Source organism: Triticum urartu, chromosome 5A (genome assembly GCF_056163025.1).
Source record: "Triticum urartu cultivar PI428250 chromosome 5A, HENAU_Tu73, whole genome shotgun sequence".
Taxonomy (NCBI): domain Eukaryota; kingdom Viridiplantae; phylum Streptophyta; class Magnoliopsida; order Poales; family Poaceae; genus Triticum; species Triticum urartu.
The window spans coordinates 20,641,645-20,650,004 of record NC_141877.1 but is presented as its reverse complement, the minus strand read 5'-3'; positions in this window follow the sequence as shown (position 1 = coordinate 20,650,004).

Here is an 8,360-nt window from a genome sequence, read left to right as displayed (position 1 = left end):
TTTTTCTTCTTCCTCTTCTTTTTTTATCCTTGAAGCGTTGTCGAGGCCACCCTAAACCCTAGAGAAGCAGCGTCGAGGCCACCCCAAACCCTAGAGAAGCAGCGTCGAGGCCACTAATTAATATTAGTTCTACGTTTGCCACTAATATATCCATCTTTCATGTTTGAATAATAATTTACATGTTGTAAATATTTGTGGAAACTATGGACACCGCCCGAGACAAAGTACAAGAAGAGTTGTTGGGGGACATAATCGCACGACGAAGTGATGCCGTCTACTCGTTGTTTCTCAATGACACCGATGGTCTGGAAGCAGCTGGCTATGATTATGATGGCTCCGGTGACCTAATGCCGGTGCAAGAAGGAGACCGTGAGGACGGCTCCGGTGACCCAATGCCGGTGCAAGAAGGAGACCGTGATGACGTCTTCGGTGACCGAACCGAGTCCGGCTAGGTATATATATTAGTTAAGCTTCTACTGAATAGCTAATTGATGCATTCATTGTTTTGGTATGTACACATATTAATTAAGTCTTTGTTCTTTTTTCTAGTCCTCTGGATCGAGCACAACTTCGGTAAAGAGACGAGGCCCGAAGAAAAAGTTAAGCTCGGATGAAAAGTTTGAGATCATAGCAATCGCGCCCGACGGCCAACCGATTGAACCCCTCCGGATAAAGAGCGCATTTGTTGCTCAGTGCGGGGTTTTGGTTAGGGACAAGATCACGATCAGCATCCAGCAATGGTTAAAGCCGGCTACAGAAGACCCTGAGGTGTCTTATGTCAATGATATGCAGAAAAATGATCTTTGGACTGAGCTTAAGTCAAATTTCACCCTACCGCAAGAGGATGATCCGGAGAAGCCAGTTAAAGAGCAATTAATCAAGTCTTTTGCTCTTAAGAGGATGGCAGAACTATTCAGGAGGTGGAGGAAAGAGCTGAATAAGTTTGTCGAAAATATAGAGACAGCAGAATTCAAGGGCAGATATGAGAAGATCAGAGATCACTGGCCCGCATTTGTGGCCCACAAGACATCGGAAAAGTGTAAGAAGATGTTGGCGACAAACAAGCAAAATGCTGCGAAGAAGAAGCATCACCATTGCACGGGGTCAGGTGGCTACCTCGTAGCCCAGCCTAAGTCGGCCAAGACTGAGAATGATCTGGCTGATAAAGGGATCGAACCAGAGACAATTAACTGGCCAGACCGTTGCCGGACTTGGTTCTTCGGGGCTGGCGGAACCTTGGACCCTATATCAGGGAAGTGCATTTGGACGAATGATCAAATGGACATACCAGTCAAGAAGCTTCAGCAGTATATCGAAGCAGCGCAGCAAGGGACGTTCATTCCAAACAAAGAGAATGACGAGCTCACAATGGCCCTCGGGAATCCTGAGCACCCTGGACGGACACGAGGCACGCCAGGCTCCATTCTGTGGAAGGTTGGGTTTCTGGACGCAGGCGGTTACAAATGCCAGGAGAGGAGGAAAAAAGTGCAGTAGACCCAAATGCAGGCGCTGCAAGCAAGCGTACAAGCGATAGAGGAACGAGAAGCAAATCGCACCAAACGAACTGCCGAAGCTTCCCCCGAAGCTACCCCGCCATCTCAGTGGAGAAGCAGCGTGGCTTCCACCGAGCTGCTTCAGCTGGAGCATGTCTTGACGGCTCCTGCCAGCTATCCCGTGGATGCTATCATGGAGTCTCAAAATTGCCACCTTATGACGTAATGGATGAATTTGAAGGTCAATGCGGCTGTTGGCTCTATTTATCCTACTGAATCCGGCGCAACTTTTCACTGCCGGCCGATTCAAGAAGGATATGCTAGGGTGATGGTGGATGAAATAATGGAGGGATTTGAGGACCTCCAGCTTGAGCACCCTACCGGTGAAGGGGAGACTAGGCTGGGTTCTGCTCTGAAGACTCCATGCCTATGGCGGAAGGACCTCGTCAACCTTCCGAACTGGACGCCTCCGCCTCCTCCTCCTCCGGCGAGTCAGGGCACTCCGCCTCCTCCACCGCCTCCTCCTCCAGCGAGTGACGATCAGGGCACTCGGCCGGCTCCTTCTCCGACGCGTGGCGGAACTCCACCTCCTTCTCCGCCTGTGCCGGCGCGCTCGAGCAGCCAGCCTCCTCCTTCTCTGCTTCGTCAGCAAGGGTGGAAGAGACCTGCCGCCGCTCCGGCTGCTCCGGTGCGTCGTAGTCCTTCTCGTCCGCCTCGTAAGCAAGTAAAGAAGACAACTGCTCCGTCTGCTCTGCCGGCGTCTAGCAGTACAGGCAGAGGCGGGAGAACATACAGATTCGGTCCATCTCTGAAGACTCCAGAGAAGTTACCATACGAGAGGACCCCGGAGGAGAATGCCAAGATCGTGCGATATGAATTGAGGAACTTCTTTGAAGGGGTGAAAGCAAAGAAACATCCACCTCCGGAGGAGAAGGTAGATCCGGTGAAAGCGAAGCGCATTCTGGCTGCCTTGACAAAACCACCCAAGTCTCCGCCGAAAGGAAACTATGAGCACATTATTGGAAAGGAATTTGTCGAAGCGGAGCGGTCGGGAAGTACTGTCAGTGATCAAAGGCTGAAAGAACGGCGAGCTGCGAAACAAATTGCACAGCTCGGCGAACAAGCGAAGGAATCGTGCCCCCCGCTCAAGGTGCCTAGCGACATCGTCGCTAATGATCCGAGGATCGTGCCCGGTTATAGAAATCTTGGAGATTACCTGCCCGACGATGTACATTGTGATTTCATGGAGGTGCAGATACAAAGATACGAGTACGGGAAGCCTCTCGTTGAAGATGAAGGATCTCTATCAACGATGATGCAAAGATTGCATGATTGGTACTTGAAAATCTGCAGAGAGTCTGGGGGGAGGAGTACTTTGTATGTGAGAGTTAAAATGGAGCATGACCTCATTGGAATTGATCTGTTGCTTGTTCCATTTGAGGAGTTATTTCAGTTTTTCAATCAATTGGCCCTCGATAAAGCAACGGTCACCTGCTACTGTCTGTAAGTAGTACTACTTATGTCATTAAGTCTCTCTATATAGCTCAGCTCTCTCATTGCAGGTATTTATAATTATCCTCACTATATTAATTATGCAGACTGAAGATCGCCGAATTGAAGAAAAGACAAGTCGGTGATATTGGGTTCATTAACACATATCTCATAGATGCAACTGAGGTTAAATTTCATGCCGCAGATACCGAGGCCAACTTGCTACGATCGTTGGTAATAAATGAAAACAAAGATATAATACTCTTTCCTTACAACTTCAAGTGAGTGTTACTTTCTTGTGCGTATTCGGTTTCCCTTATATATTAGTCAAGGTTATAGTAATGTAATTGTTGTATTATGCATGCGTGTGCAGTTTCCACTATATTCTCCTAGAGATTAAGCTTGAGCAGGGACTAGTAACCGTCTTAGACTCAAGATGAAAAGATCCCCAGGACTATGCGGACATGAGTCAAATGCTCGAGAATTAAGTTAAATCGATCATTATCCACCATATCAGCAACTTTGTTCATTTCTTGATATATCAAGTAATTGTTTTCTTTGTCTGGCAGGGTTTGGAAAAAATTCACCAAAAAAGCTCCGGGACTCCCGAAGAAGCTACAATTTATACATGTAACACCCTCGATGCGACTATATCTCCCACGTGTCGAGGCACGACTTAGAGGCATAATCGCATTGAAGGCATATGTCGCAAGTGAGGTAATCTTCACACAACCCATGTAATATAATAAGGAAAAGAGATACATAGTTGGCTTACAATCACCAATTCACGCAATTAGATGAATAAAGCATTACATCAATCGGATACAATCAAGGTCTGACTACGAAACCAAAATAAAGAAGAACCCCAAAAGCGACAAAGGTCCCCAATCGACCCCAACTGGGCTCCACTACTGATCAACTAGAACGAAACAACACAAAGGACAAGATCTTCATCGAGCTCCTCCTGAGCTTGGTTGCGTCATCTGCACGGTCTCATCTGCACCTGCAAGCTGGTTTTGGAAGTATCTGTGAGCCACAGGGACTCAGCAATCTCGCACCCTCGCGATCAAGACTATTTAAGCTTATGGGTAAGGTAAAAGGTATGAGGTGGACCTGCAGCAAGCGACTAGCATATATGGTGGCTAACATACGCAAATGAGAGCGAGAAGAGAAGGCAAAGCATGGTCGATAAAAGTATGATCAAGAAGTGATCCTATAACAACCTACGTCAAGCATAACTCCAACAACCGTGTTCACTTCCCGGACTCCGCCGGAAAGAGACCATCACGGTAACACACGCGGTTGATGCATTTTAATTAAGGTCAAGTTCAGGTTTTCTACAACCGGATGTTAACAAATTCCCATCTGCCCATAACCGCGGGCACGGCTTTCGAAAGTTCAAATCCCTGCAGGGGTGTCCCAACTTAGCCCATCACAAGCTCTCACGGTTAACGAAGGAATAGACCTCCTCCCGAGACATTCCGATCAGACTCAGTATCCCGGTACTCCAAGACATCCTCGGCAATGTTAAGACAAGTCCAGCAAGACCACCCGATGCGCCGACATCCTGATAGGAGCTGCACATATCTCGTTCTCAGGGCACACCGGATAAGCTAAGCGTACGGGAGCCAACGTAACCCAAGTTGCCAAGGGACGGCCCCGCACGGTGCTCTGGGTTGGACCAACACTTAGACAAGCACTGGCCCAGGGGGTTAAAATAATGATGACCCTTGGGCGCGCGACCCCCAAGGGAAAAGAAAAGGCTAGGTGGCGAATGGTAAAACCAATGTTGGGCCTTGCCGGGAGTTTTATTCAAAGCGAACTGTCAAGGGGTTCCCATTATAACCCAACCGCGTAAGGAACGCAAAATCCGGGAACATAACACCGATATGACGGAAACTAGGGCGGCAAGAGTGGAACAAAACACCAGGCATAAGGCCGAGCCTTCCACCCTTTACCAAGTGTATAGATGCATTTATTAAATAAGATATATTGTGATATCCCAACAAGTAAACATGTTCCAACAAGGAACAACATCTCCATGTTCCAACAAGGAACAAACTTCAATCTTCACCTGCAACTAACAACGCTATAAGAGGGGCTGAGCAAAGCGGTAACATAGCCAAACAACGGTTTGCTAGGACATGGTGGGTTGGAGGTTTGACATGGCAATTTGGGAGGCTTGAAAGCAAATGGTAGGCATCGTAGCATTGGCATAGCAAAAGAGCGAGCAACTAGCAAAGCAAAGATAGTAGTGATTTCGAGGGTATGATCATCTTGCCTGAGAACCCGCAAGGAAGAAGAACGAGTCCATGAAGAAGAAAAACGGACGTAGACGAACGGGTCCTCACCAACGGGACATTACCGGAACCAAGCCGAAGAAGCAAACACCGGAAAGAAGCACACAACATAGAAAACAACCAACACATGAACATGGTATGATATGCGGGATGCGGTATGTGATGCATATGCATGATTGGGCAAGGAATGGATGAACCTGGCCTCAACTTGGAAATCCAAGTGTTCCACTGGAAAAATGAGATGATTTCGGTTGAAATCGATATAAAGATCACCGGAATCGGACTTACGGTTTGGAAATGGCAAGCGATTCAAATGACACCGGTCTGCGATTTATAGCAAGTAGTCATCTAAATGCAAAGAGATGAACATGCTACAACACTCAAACATGGCATAAAAATACATGGCATGGATGCATTCATGATGCTTAACAAAAGACTAGCACTGAGCTATGCCCAATTCATCCATTAACAGGTTCAAACAAGCATGGCAAAAACGCAAACGGTAAACAGATCTCAGACTTAGTGAAATTTACACTTGTCTGGAATTTCAGACCACGTAGCTCTCTTCGGAGCAACAAAACAACATGCTACAGGACCTGAACATGGCAAAGTAATACATGGCATGGAGCTACTCAAAGAGCTTAACAAAAGTCCCTTAGTGACCTTGAGCCAAAAGGTATCACAAAATATACTAACAAGCACATGAACATAGCAAAAATATAATCAGTTTTCAGACTTAGTGAAAACTGACACATGCTGAAATATAACTCAAGTAGGCATGTTTACGAGCTCGATGCACTCACTACGGTGCAAGTCATGGCAAGACAAGCATACATCCATTAATAAGGCACAAAATTCAAGCTAGACATGGCATTAACAATGGCATAGCATGCACGGATCAACTACAACATCACCGGCAAAATTGCAAACAAGTTGACAATCTGCCCGGATTCACAACGAAGCAAAAGTAGAGCTCGATGGACTCCAGATAGGGTGCTCCATAAGTGCAAACAAAGACATGGATGGACAGAGCAATACAATATTAACAAAACTCCTTTACTGATCATCCTCAAAAGAGGCACGGATCACTAGGAAACAACATGAACATATGGCATCATGAGATAAACAATCCCAGGACTTAGTGAGATTACTAAGTCCCTGAAAACAGAATTACCGGGTACCTCACTTTCCAAGCTTGCACTAGTCACCACACACATCACAAAAATACATGGGTTGCACCTCTGGAAAGATGACAAAACCCTTAACAAAACATATGTAGAGCATCAGGGCATATCATGCATACAATAATCATGGCAAAAATGACAAATGTCTAAGATGGAGTAGCAGATCTGACAATTATCTCAAGTAGCCCTCTTCTTACGGAATTTCGGGCATCAAGATGAGCTCAAATGAAAATGATGCAATGGAATGAAATGATGCAATCTCTGAGACGAACATTTTGATATGCTATATGCACAAAACGGAGTTACAGATGATGAGATACGACACATTGAACATGGGCATATGAAACATGGAAATCTCGGGGACTTTGTGAAAATTGGACCTCTCCGAGAAAAGTCAACGGGCGGACGAAGTTGTGCGGGACGACGAGATTCAGGCGCGGGGCCGAAGCGTTTGGATGGAGGGACCGGTGGATCTCATCCCCCCCAGTGAGCGGATCCGGCCGGAGTGGATCTCCGGCGAGCTCCGGTGACGAAGGCGGCGGCAGAGTCGCGCTTGCGCCGGCGATGGCCGGAGGTGGCGACGGGTGCCGGTCGCCGGAAGAGCGCAGGCGAGGCGGAGTAGTGAGGGCGGCGGCCGGTTGGCGATGGCGCGCGACGACGGCGAACTGGGGCGAGCGGGGCGGCGTGGAGGAGCCCGCCGGCGAGGCGAGGTCGCCGGAACAGCAGCTCCGCGACGGAACGATGAAGAGGCAGCCGGGCGGCGCTGCTCCGTTGGGCGGCGACGGGATGGGCCCGCGCGGGCCCGCGATGGGTTCGGCGGGCCGCGCGGTGGAGAGGCGGGGCGCCGGGACGACGTGGCGGCGCGCGGTTGGATGAGGCGGCGGCGGAGCTGACGTGGCAAGCACTGATTGGCCGGGGTGAGGTGGAGGCTGGACACATCCGGCGGGTGCGGACATGTCCGGCGGCGGAGTGGGAAGAAGCTAGGGTTTGGACTGCGCGAAAAATCGGGGAGAGCCACATATTTATAGGTAGAGGGAGCTAGGAGAGTCCAAATGAGGTGCGGTTTGCAGCCACGCGATCGTGATCGAACGCTCTAGATGATGGAGCAGAGTTAGGTGGGTTTTGGGCCAAATTGGAGGGGTGTTGGTCTGCAACACACACGAGGCCTTTTCGGTCCCTCGGTTAACCGTTGGAGTATAAAACAAAGTCCAAATAGTACGAAACTTGACAGGCGGTCTACCGGTAGTAAACCAAGGCCGCTTGGCAAGTCTCGGTCCAATCCGGAAATGTTTAATTCCCACACATGAAAGAAAGGTAGAAATGACCACCGGAGGAGAACGAAGCGCCGGAATGCAAAACGGACAACGGGATAAATGCTCGGATGCAAGAGACGAACATGTATGCAAATGAAATGCACATGATGACATGATATGCAACAACATCGAATAACTGCACGACACCTGGCACATCGGTCTTGGGGCGTTACAAGACACCCGAAAGTAAGTACTATAGTAGCATGTTCCGCGCATCTCCTATTTATTCAAGCGCTAGTTTCATCAATACCATTTGGCATTCTTGCTTATCAGTTTGATTGACCTCTATTTCTTGTAAAGTGGTTATGGAAGGAAGAAGGGAATGATTTCTGTGGATACTACGTTTGCGAGGCCATCCACCACACGACCTGTGAGCGGGGCTACTCTGACGAACAATATGAAGTGCGTAAATAACAACATTCACTATTTTATTTTATTACCATCATTTGTGTTGAGTTTCACTCATTCATATATATATATATATATATGTATTGACCCCCTTCTTCAAATTAGATGTTTCGGAAGCAGGATGAACTCCTAGCACCAGCTCGCATGCGAGCAATTCAAGAGGAATTGGCG